Here is a 9,313-nt window from a genome sequence, read left to right on the forward strand (position 1 = left end):
CTGCAGCAAGAGGGCAGAGAGCTGATGATAAAACCTCACATTTAATTTTAAAACAGTAGAGCCTTAGAGAAGGTTGAATTATCATCTCTAGCTAGTCTCCTACATAAAAATAAAGGCTTAATTGGAAGAAGTGAGATTCTTTGACTTGGGATGACAATGTTTGGGTCAAGCCAAATGAAAAGCCTTGAAACCTCCTAACACATGGACACTTTTAATCTGCAGCAATGTATCCCACTCCTTTTTGTTAGGTTTGATAGAAAAGATAATGCTTGAGAAGACACCCTACCCCAATTTTATCCCTGATCTTGGCCAAAACCTATAAAAAAAGTCAAATCACACCATAATCCAGGTAACAGTCTACATTCATTGTCTTGTCCTACTATTATGTTAGTTATTTTAACCTCTGTTAAAATTTAGTCCAAGGGGACTTGAGACTCTCTGAATATTCTAAAGAACGCTATGGAAATTAAACAGTATAAGCAAGAAGTGGCAAGTAAGTTGGAGGACTTGGTAAGAAAGATGTTCTCCAAATGATGGGAAATAAATGTGAAGCTTTCAGAGTCTGAGAAGTAGTTTTCATGAGTAGCTGGAGTCTGGGGCATATTAGTACATCTGCTCCAAAGTAAAGGTCAAATTATTATATCTCACACTTCCTACCTCTAAGAAGGAAGCATAATGAGCTGTAGACCTCTTCTGGGGGTAGCATTTTTCACATCTTAGAACATTTCTCTTCCCCTTCTGTTGGATAACACACAAAAGGCTATAAGCTTTGAATGTGGCTAAGAGGAGTAGGCAAATGGCATCACCAATTGGTCCAAACTATTTGCAGTCCCTATGGTATTAAAGGTATCTTGGAAAATATAATGTGTGGAGTTTATAGCAAGCTCCAACTGGACTATCACAACGTAGGCCCCTAGGATTTTTGAGCAATGTTTTGTTATGTGCAGTAGATAATTATGTACCATTTTACAAACAGCTGCTGTCATGCTATGGAGCCATGGTAGAGGTGGAGCACATGAAATGGAATATCAATAATCATGTGAGCAGAAATGCCCTGCGGTGGCTTCATTCTGTCAGGTCCACAAATTCACCCACATAATCCATCATAATTTGAAAGTGGTACATCTAGGGGCACCTGGGTGGCTCAGTCGTTAAGCATCTGCCTTCGGCTCAGGTCGTGATCCCGGGGTCCTGGGATCGAGCCCCGCATCGGGCTCCCTGCTCCGCGGGAAGCCTGCTTCTCCTTCTCCCACTCCCCCTGCTTGTGTTCCCTCTCTCGCTCTCTCTCTCTGTCAAATAAATAAATAAAATCTTTAAAAAAAAAAAAAAGAAAGAAAGTGGTACATCTAGGATTGGACAAGAGCAGGCACAAAAAAAAGAAAAAGAAAAAACAAGCAAGTGGCCCTGACTCTAATGTCATCCACTGGTGCTGCACTGGCACTTTTTCACTCACACCAAAAGCCAAATGATGGGGATACTTCTTGACCTGATGGCAGACAAGAAAAATGGCAGTCTTGTTTCATGGTCAGCATATGGGTAGCAATCTGAAAATGGACTGCTTTATGTTACAGTCCCCCTTTCAGGGATGCCTGTGAAAGGCAGAAGAGAGGAGAATTCCTTCCAATGGACAGAGCTTTGGAATGTATATCTAGCGATCCACTTCGTATGGAAAGAGAAAAAGCTGATAAAAATACCTATGGGCTCATGCGCAGTGGCAAATGGCTTGTCTGCTTGGTCAGAAACCCAGGAAGATTAGAAGATTGAAAGCATGTCAATCTGGGGAAGCAGCATTTGGTTGACCTATGGGAGTGAGCACATATTGTTACGGGCTTTATGTTGCATGTTAGTATCCCCTGAAGGATATGCATTGTTAAAGAGGCAATGCCCAACTAAGTGTGCAAAATGACTTCGCCAAATGACCATGGCTAACCCAGTACTAGTAGGATGGTAGCCATGTTGCAAGGGGTGGAGGATGAAGTCTATGAACTGGCCCAACACCATGTACTCCTACACATGAAGACTGATCAAGCTACTGCTGCTACTGCACATCTAACCTCCCAGAATGAGATCCATGCTGAGTCTCCACTTTGGCACTGCTCCATAAGGAGACCCAATGGCAACAACTTGGTGATAAGTGATTATGTTGTACTTCTTCCATGCTGTAAGAGCATCGATATATCTTAACTGGAAATGGTACACATTCTGAAAATGTTTTTTATTTTCCTGCTCACACTGCCATAGGCTGCACAATTATCTAAGGATTTATAGAACACATGATCTGACAAGTTAGAATGTCATAGAGTATTAAAATGGACTAAGAATTTAATTCATAGCAAAGGAGGTATAGCTGTTGGCACATGACCGTGGGATCAACAGATCTTATAAACTGAACCACACAGATGATGCCAGGATGAAAGAGTAATTGATTAGGCTTTTGAAGACACAACTATAGTACCAGTTTGGAGACAATGCACTTCAAGGACAGAATATCATTTTTCAGGATGCACTATCCACCATAAATCAAATACAATTATATAGCATTATGTCATGAAGAGGTAAGGTGGAAAGCTTCAATCTAGGAACCAGAAGGTAGAAGATTGCTGTTTATGTCCCACTTGATTTTGGAGAATTTTTGGTTTTCTTTCTTATAACTCTGGGCTATATATGTTTGAGGTCCTGATTTTCAAAGAGGAACTGTTTCCATAAGAGAATACAAGAAGAGTAAAATTAAACTTTTAGCTATGGTTTTCACTTAGTCAATTTGAGCTCCTTAGGCTAAGAGATTAGCAGACAAGGAAAAGAGTCCCAATCCTGGTACAATTGACCATGCTGATCTGTAGATTGGTAGGGTGTTGTCAAATAATGAAGGAGGACTTATTTCACCTAGCATAATGTCCACAAGATTCTTCCATGTTGCCTCACATAGTAGGATTTCTTTTTTTTTTTTAAACTGAGCAATATTCCATTGTACATTTATACATTTTATTGATTCATTCATCCTTTGATGGACACTTAGGTGGTTTCTACATCACAATTATAGTAAACAATGCTGCAATGAACATGGGAGTAGAAATATCTCTGATATCTCTGATATCCTCAACTCAGTATTTTTGTATAAATACCTCAAAGTGGGATTGCTGAATCGTACATTATTTCTATTTCTAATTTTTTGAGGAACATCCATACTGTTTTCCTTAACGACTGCTAAGTGAAATAAGCCAGTCAGAGAAGGACAAATATTACATGGTTCTAACTGTATGAGGCATCTAAAATAGCCAAACACATAGAAGCAGAGAGTAGAATAGTGGTTGCCAGGGCTAGGAGGAAGGGGAAATGGGGAATCGCTAGTCAACAGGTCTAAAATTTCAGTTATGCAAGATAATGTTCTAGAGATCTGCTGTGCAACATTGTGCCTATAGGTAATGATACTATGTTGTACACATAAAAATTCATTAAGAGGGTAGATCTCACGGTAAGTGTTCTTACCACATTAACAAAGAAAAAATAAAGTGCAAAATAGAAAACAAATGAGGGCAGTTAATATCTTTGACATTTAGGGGAATTTACAGAGGAGCTCTTGGTATTACTTTGTTCAATTTTGACAATAAATGAACAAGTGTAGCTTTCATAGACTGGAAAGGTCATAATGATAAGGCACTCAGATCCATCAAGGATGGGATTCTGGGTCTCCCTGCCAGATAAGCTGCCCAGGTGGTGAAGGAAATCTGGAATGAGTACAAGAGGATGATGATGAACATGAGTTGCAGCCTCTAGCTTGTTTCCACTGCCCGTCCTCCTGTAAATTTCCTTAAGAAAAGAGACAACAATTCTGAAGGAGCTCCTATCAGAATTATTTATATAGGGGATACAGGGTAAAACGGGAATGGATTATAATGCATGTTGTGGTGTGCCTTTAAGATCTGCTTTTTTTTTTTTTTTTTTTTTTTTTTTTTTTAGCTCTGCTCTTGAAGACTGAGGCACTCCTTCCTTCCGCTGCTGGGAGCAGTGTAAGCCTGAGAGCTCAGTGGAGATAAGCTTGAGACCTCAGTGGAGATAAGCTTGAGGAATTGCCTTTGGCTAAAAGGAGCCTCCTTCTCCAAGTTTACCCTATGGCCCTGGGACAGTGCACATTCAAAGCCTGGATGCTTTGCCTGAAAATGCCAGCTCCAGAGTTCCCATGGGCTTGACTGGCTGGTGCCTCTGCTGGGACCACATTGCAGTTCTGTTTCCTCCCTTTGAGCAAGTCTGTGTCCTCCCCTCTCCAAGAATTTGCCTGCATGTAAACCTCCCTCCCAGAGTCTATTTCTGGGGAAGCCAACCTAAAACAACTAACTTTATAGAAGATTAAATTAGTTGAATGATTTGGTTAGTTTTAATTCAGAGGTGCCATTACAGATACTCAAGGTTCATAGTTAATTGTTACTGTAGTATTTTCCTTTGCAAAATGCTTTTATGTGGAAAAGACATCAGAGACTTTATCCTTTATGTTTCAGGACTGATGCTAACTCTATGGCATTTGTTCTGTATTTCTACTTCCATAATTAATGGAAAACTTGCCTTTGGGGATTTAGTATACTTTATCTCAATTTCTGTTCAACTGCTTGGTATAAATTCTAACTGTAATTCCAAGGGATAAATGACATTGGTTGTCTGACAGTGAAGTTTACTAAATTAACTACTTTTCCCTGACTAGAAACAAACTAGATGAAATACCTTTGACTTTAAGTTGATTAATAATCACTCTTCCAGGTGTTCATATTTTTGTATGCTATGGACACAGGGCAAGGGATTCTTGAAGAGCATTTATCAGTTTGGGATCCTAGTTATAAGCAAAAGAAAGTAATTCTGCTTATAGAATTAGGAAGGGAATTCATTGAGAAGGCATCAAGTACCCCCCCTCCACACACACACAGTTTCCTCATTCTCAATTAATACCTTTAAAAAAGGGTATGCAGTATTTTTTTCTGTAAAGGTCCACACTGAAAATGTTTTATTTTTGCCTTTGTGGGCCATACAATCTATCACACTTGCTCAAATCTGACTTTGTAGCATGAGAGAAGTCTAGATAATATGTAAACAAATTAGCATGGCTGTGTTCCAATAAAACTTTATTTACCAAAATAGGCAACAAGCTGGATTTGTCCCAAGGCTTAATTTATTGACCTCTGCTTAAAGCAGTGAATTTATTCAACTTTCTATATATTCTCATTGCCTCCCAACCCCTCACATTTTTTAATAATTCTGTCAGATCTATGTTGTCAGAACACGAATCACTTACATACTCTTCAGTCACCATTATGTCTCCTTTCTGTCTGGTTGTAAAAAAAATATTTATATAGTACCTCTCTAGCCTTTTGAGAAAGCCTCTCCAATTATATTTTGGTTCCTGGAGTCTCTATATGATCATAAAGGTTGTTCCATGACCTTTATATTTGAAGTTCTATTTGATTACATATAATATCCTTGCTTCACATTTTCTTTCACATTTACTCTTTTTTTTCTTTGCTCATGTTGCCACCAAAAATGCCTGACACTAATCTAATTTTCTATCCCTTAAAAGTGATCTGGTCTTTTTGCCTCTGTGGCTAAATTATTTTTTGTTCCTTTCGTTATAGTCCAGTATTACTAGATTTGACTCAGTATTACCCATTTTGTGTTAATTTCCATAGTTAAACAATGTGCATTTTAAAAGTCAGCCTATATTTTCTCTTATTTTCATTGTTTTATTATGGTTTTTAGTAGTTTTCTTATATTGCTTTGTCTTCTTTGAGAATTGCTATCTTCTGTAGAATAGGTCTTCTTGCTTGTCTTCTGTATCTAAAATTGTCCTTCAAAAATTTTTATATCTCTTTTCAAAATTTTGTTGCAATTATTTTTTTTTCCTTTATAAGATATATTTTTCTTTAAATATTTCATTAGTCTACTTAAAGTACTCTAACATAATATCACACACTGGTTGGCTTAAACAACAGGAGTTTATTTTCTCATAATTCTGGAGGCTGGAAGTCCAAGGTGAAGGTGCTGACGGGTTTGGTTTCTCCTGAGGCTTCTCTCCATGTCTTGCAGGTGATGAACTTCTTCTTATGTCCTCACATGGTCTCTGCCCCATGCACGTACACTGCTAGTGGCCCTTCCTTTTCTTCTAATGACACAAGTCTTATTGGGTTATGGTCGACCTTTATGACTTCACTTACACCCTAATTAGCTCCTTAAAGAACACATCTCTAAGTACAGCCACACTGGGGTTAGGGTTTCAATATATGAATTTGGGGGGGGGCATAGTTCAGTCCATAACATATACTTTTTAAGATGTCTGTTTATTCTTGTGTTACTTCTTGTTTGGTTTTGATTTCTGAAATCTTTTCCTGGTATTACTAGTTTTATCTTGAGCAAACAAACTACATTTTCACTTCCTCCTATTGACCAGGTATCTTATTTCTAAATATTACTAATTCTGATGTATATGTTTTTCATGTTTGTATCATTTTCTTTATATCACTCAGCTCCTTTTTTAGTTTGCCTCTATATTTTGCCTTGTCCTTCTAGTGTTTTTCTTCAAGGATGCTACTCATGTTTTTTTGCTTTTTTTTCTTTTGAAGTATCATTGAATAGAATTCAAAAGCTAGTTTTTTCTATTTCTCATGTTTAAGTGAGTTGAACTTTTTTGTGGGGGCAAGAAAATAGAAGCAATTTTCTATTAGGGCCAGATACAGCAGAATAACTTCAAGGTTCATATCTTCAGTGTCCCTTCTATTCTTGTTCTCAAAAAGTAATAAAAATATCTTCTTGTCATATACTTTATAATATATGACTCCTCTGTTCCTCCTCTCATTCATTTACTATCAGATATCTCTCTCTCCTTTTCCCTCAAATTGCCTCCCTTGATCTATTTGTGTATTTTTGTTCTATTATTCTCTTCATTATGGGACTTAGTTTGTTTATTTATTTATTTATTTATTTATTTATGTATTTAATATTTCTGAAAGGTCTGTGGATCCAGACAACCTCCTAGATCCTCTGAATCCCCTGTGCCTCTCTTGGAATCACCTTTCCCAGTTTCTCTGTTGTTCACAGAACAGCACTTGGGGCCTCCTATCTATGTGACAATACTCCTTCCATCGTGTGAACTAGTTGGTGATTGTTAGGTTATCTGGTTCTTAGGACCAATGGAAGCCTCTTGTCTCTCCTCCTCTGGCTACTCCTCATTGGATTTTTATATATGCCAGTCTCCTGCCACTAGTGATTTGGCCCCACTTGCATTAGTTATGTGGTTTGTGGTGTTCAGTTACCTAGTTTCCATGAAGCTTTTTCATTTTCCATCCTAGTTTCTCTTTTCTCCCTGACGGGATTAAGGCAGATTAAAAAACTACTACATGCTGCCTCCTTGTCAACAGCTATCATGTACTATTGTATGACTGCTTGGGATGGCCTTAATGTTCCCCACGTACTAAACCTTATACAGGCTTGTTCCTGACTCCAAGCACCTGCCCTCTCTTTTCTTAGAGCATTTACTTTAGAAAAAGTGCAATTGTAAACACTTTCTCTGCTCCTTTGATATATAAATCTTCTCCCAGCCTCTTGCCAGTTTTACAACCAGGACTGTCTTTCTCAAGGAACCAGGAGTCATCTTTTTTGAAATGTAATCATCAGGGAAGGTAGGGCCCCTACCTTCTAGTCTCTGTAGGAGGGCAGGAGCCTAATTTTGATAAATGCCACACACAACCACATTAATCAATCCTAATGTATTCTAGTACTTTTCCACGTCACATTAGCACATCAAAAACTTTCTCATCTTTTATTTCGGTGGAGTTGAGTTCAATCTCTTTCTCTTATTGAGATAGTCTTGACTCTACTATAAAAGTCTTGAATAGGGGCGCCTGGGTGGCTCAGTCGTTAAGCGTCTGCCTTCGGCTCAGGTCATGATCCCAGGGTCCTGGGATCGAGCCCCGCATCGGGCTCCCCGCTCCGCGGGAGGCCTGCTTCTCTCCCTCTCCCCTCACCCTGCTTGTGTTCCCTCTCTCGCTGTGTCTCTCTCTCTCAAATAAATAAATAAAATCTTAAAAAAAAAAAAAAAAAAAAAGTCTTGAATAAAGTCTCCCTTGCCTAACTTCCTAACTCTGTCCATGAAATTCTTCTTTGACACACTGGTCCATAATTTACTCAACAACTATTTTATTATTAGATAGACGAGTGGTCAGTGTTTGTGGCTGTTTATTTTGTTTTGATTTTGCTTTGTTTTGGTTTCCTATATAATATCAAGTATATTTGAAAATATATTTTATCAGAAATTGTTTTCTATGAGATAAAACTGGAAATGCTGATTCAAAAAAGTACATGTTTTTAAAAGTGTGATCAATATTAAAATACTACTTTTCTAAATTTTTCATATTTTAATATTAACAACAACAACGAAAACCCATGACAATAACATATATACATGGGAGTACGTGAATTCTGAATGCATTTCTAGTAAGTTTGCTACAACTGTTAAGTCAAGTGGAAAAAAGCAGCATCATTATTTAATTTGGAGCTCTTTAGTATTTATCTTAATATAGCTTTTTTGTGGGTGTTGTTCAAAGTAAGATGTGTGGCATATCAATTGCTCAGTACCTGCTGTTACTTGTGATTAAGAAACACTGTTCAAAGGAAATGTCTTGTAATTACTACAAAAAAAAAAAACAAAAACAAAAGCAAAAAACAGGCAATCAAGACAGTTATTGTCTTCTTATATTTTAAAGAGAGAACTAAATTAAACCAGAAACTTTATTTGAACATCACAACTCATTTAACTTAAAACTGTTTTCACAAAGTATCTACCACCCATGGTGATGTCTCCCAGTGATGTTAGCTGTCTTATGTTTGTGAGTATCCAAGCTGACCTTTTAAAACTTTACATCATTCCAAAAAATTGCCAGAAAACAAATGTAGGAAATTTTAAAGATCTTATTATCAATCTCTGAATTAATGTTTTTCAATAATTAGCATGTTAGTGGATTTAATCATCTTCAACACTAAGGTTTTAATCTTGGTTTTGTTTTCTTAAATCTTGTAAATTTCTATCTGTGTACTTAAATCTTTAAAAGAGCAGAAGAGGGGTTTCTGGATGGCTCAGTAAGTGGAGCATGCAAATCTTGATGTCAGGGTTGAAAGTTCGAGCCCCACGTTGGGTGTAGAGACGACTTAAAAATACAAACTTAAAAAAAAAAAAAAAGGTAGAAATCACTCTAGGAACAAAAACGCAAGTCTTCTGAAGATTAAGAAAAAGCATTATGAGAAATATTTATATGTAAATTTTTATATGCTATCAGGAAGA

This window comes from Halichoerus grypus, chromosome 4 (genome assembly GCF_964656455.1).
Source record: "Halichoerus grypus chromosome 4, mHalGry1.hap1.1, whole genome shotgun sequence".
NCBI lineage: Eukaryota > Metazoa > Chordata > Mammalia > Carnivora > Phocidae > Halichoerus > Halichoerus grypus.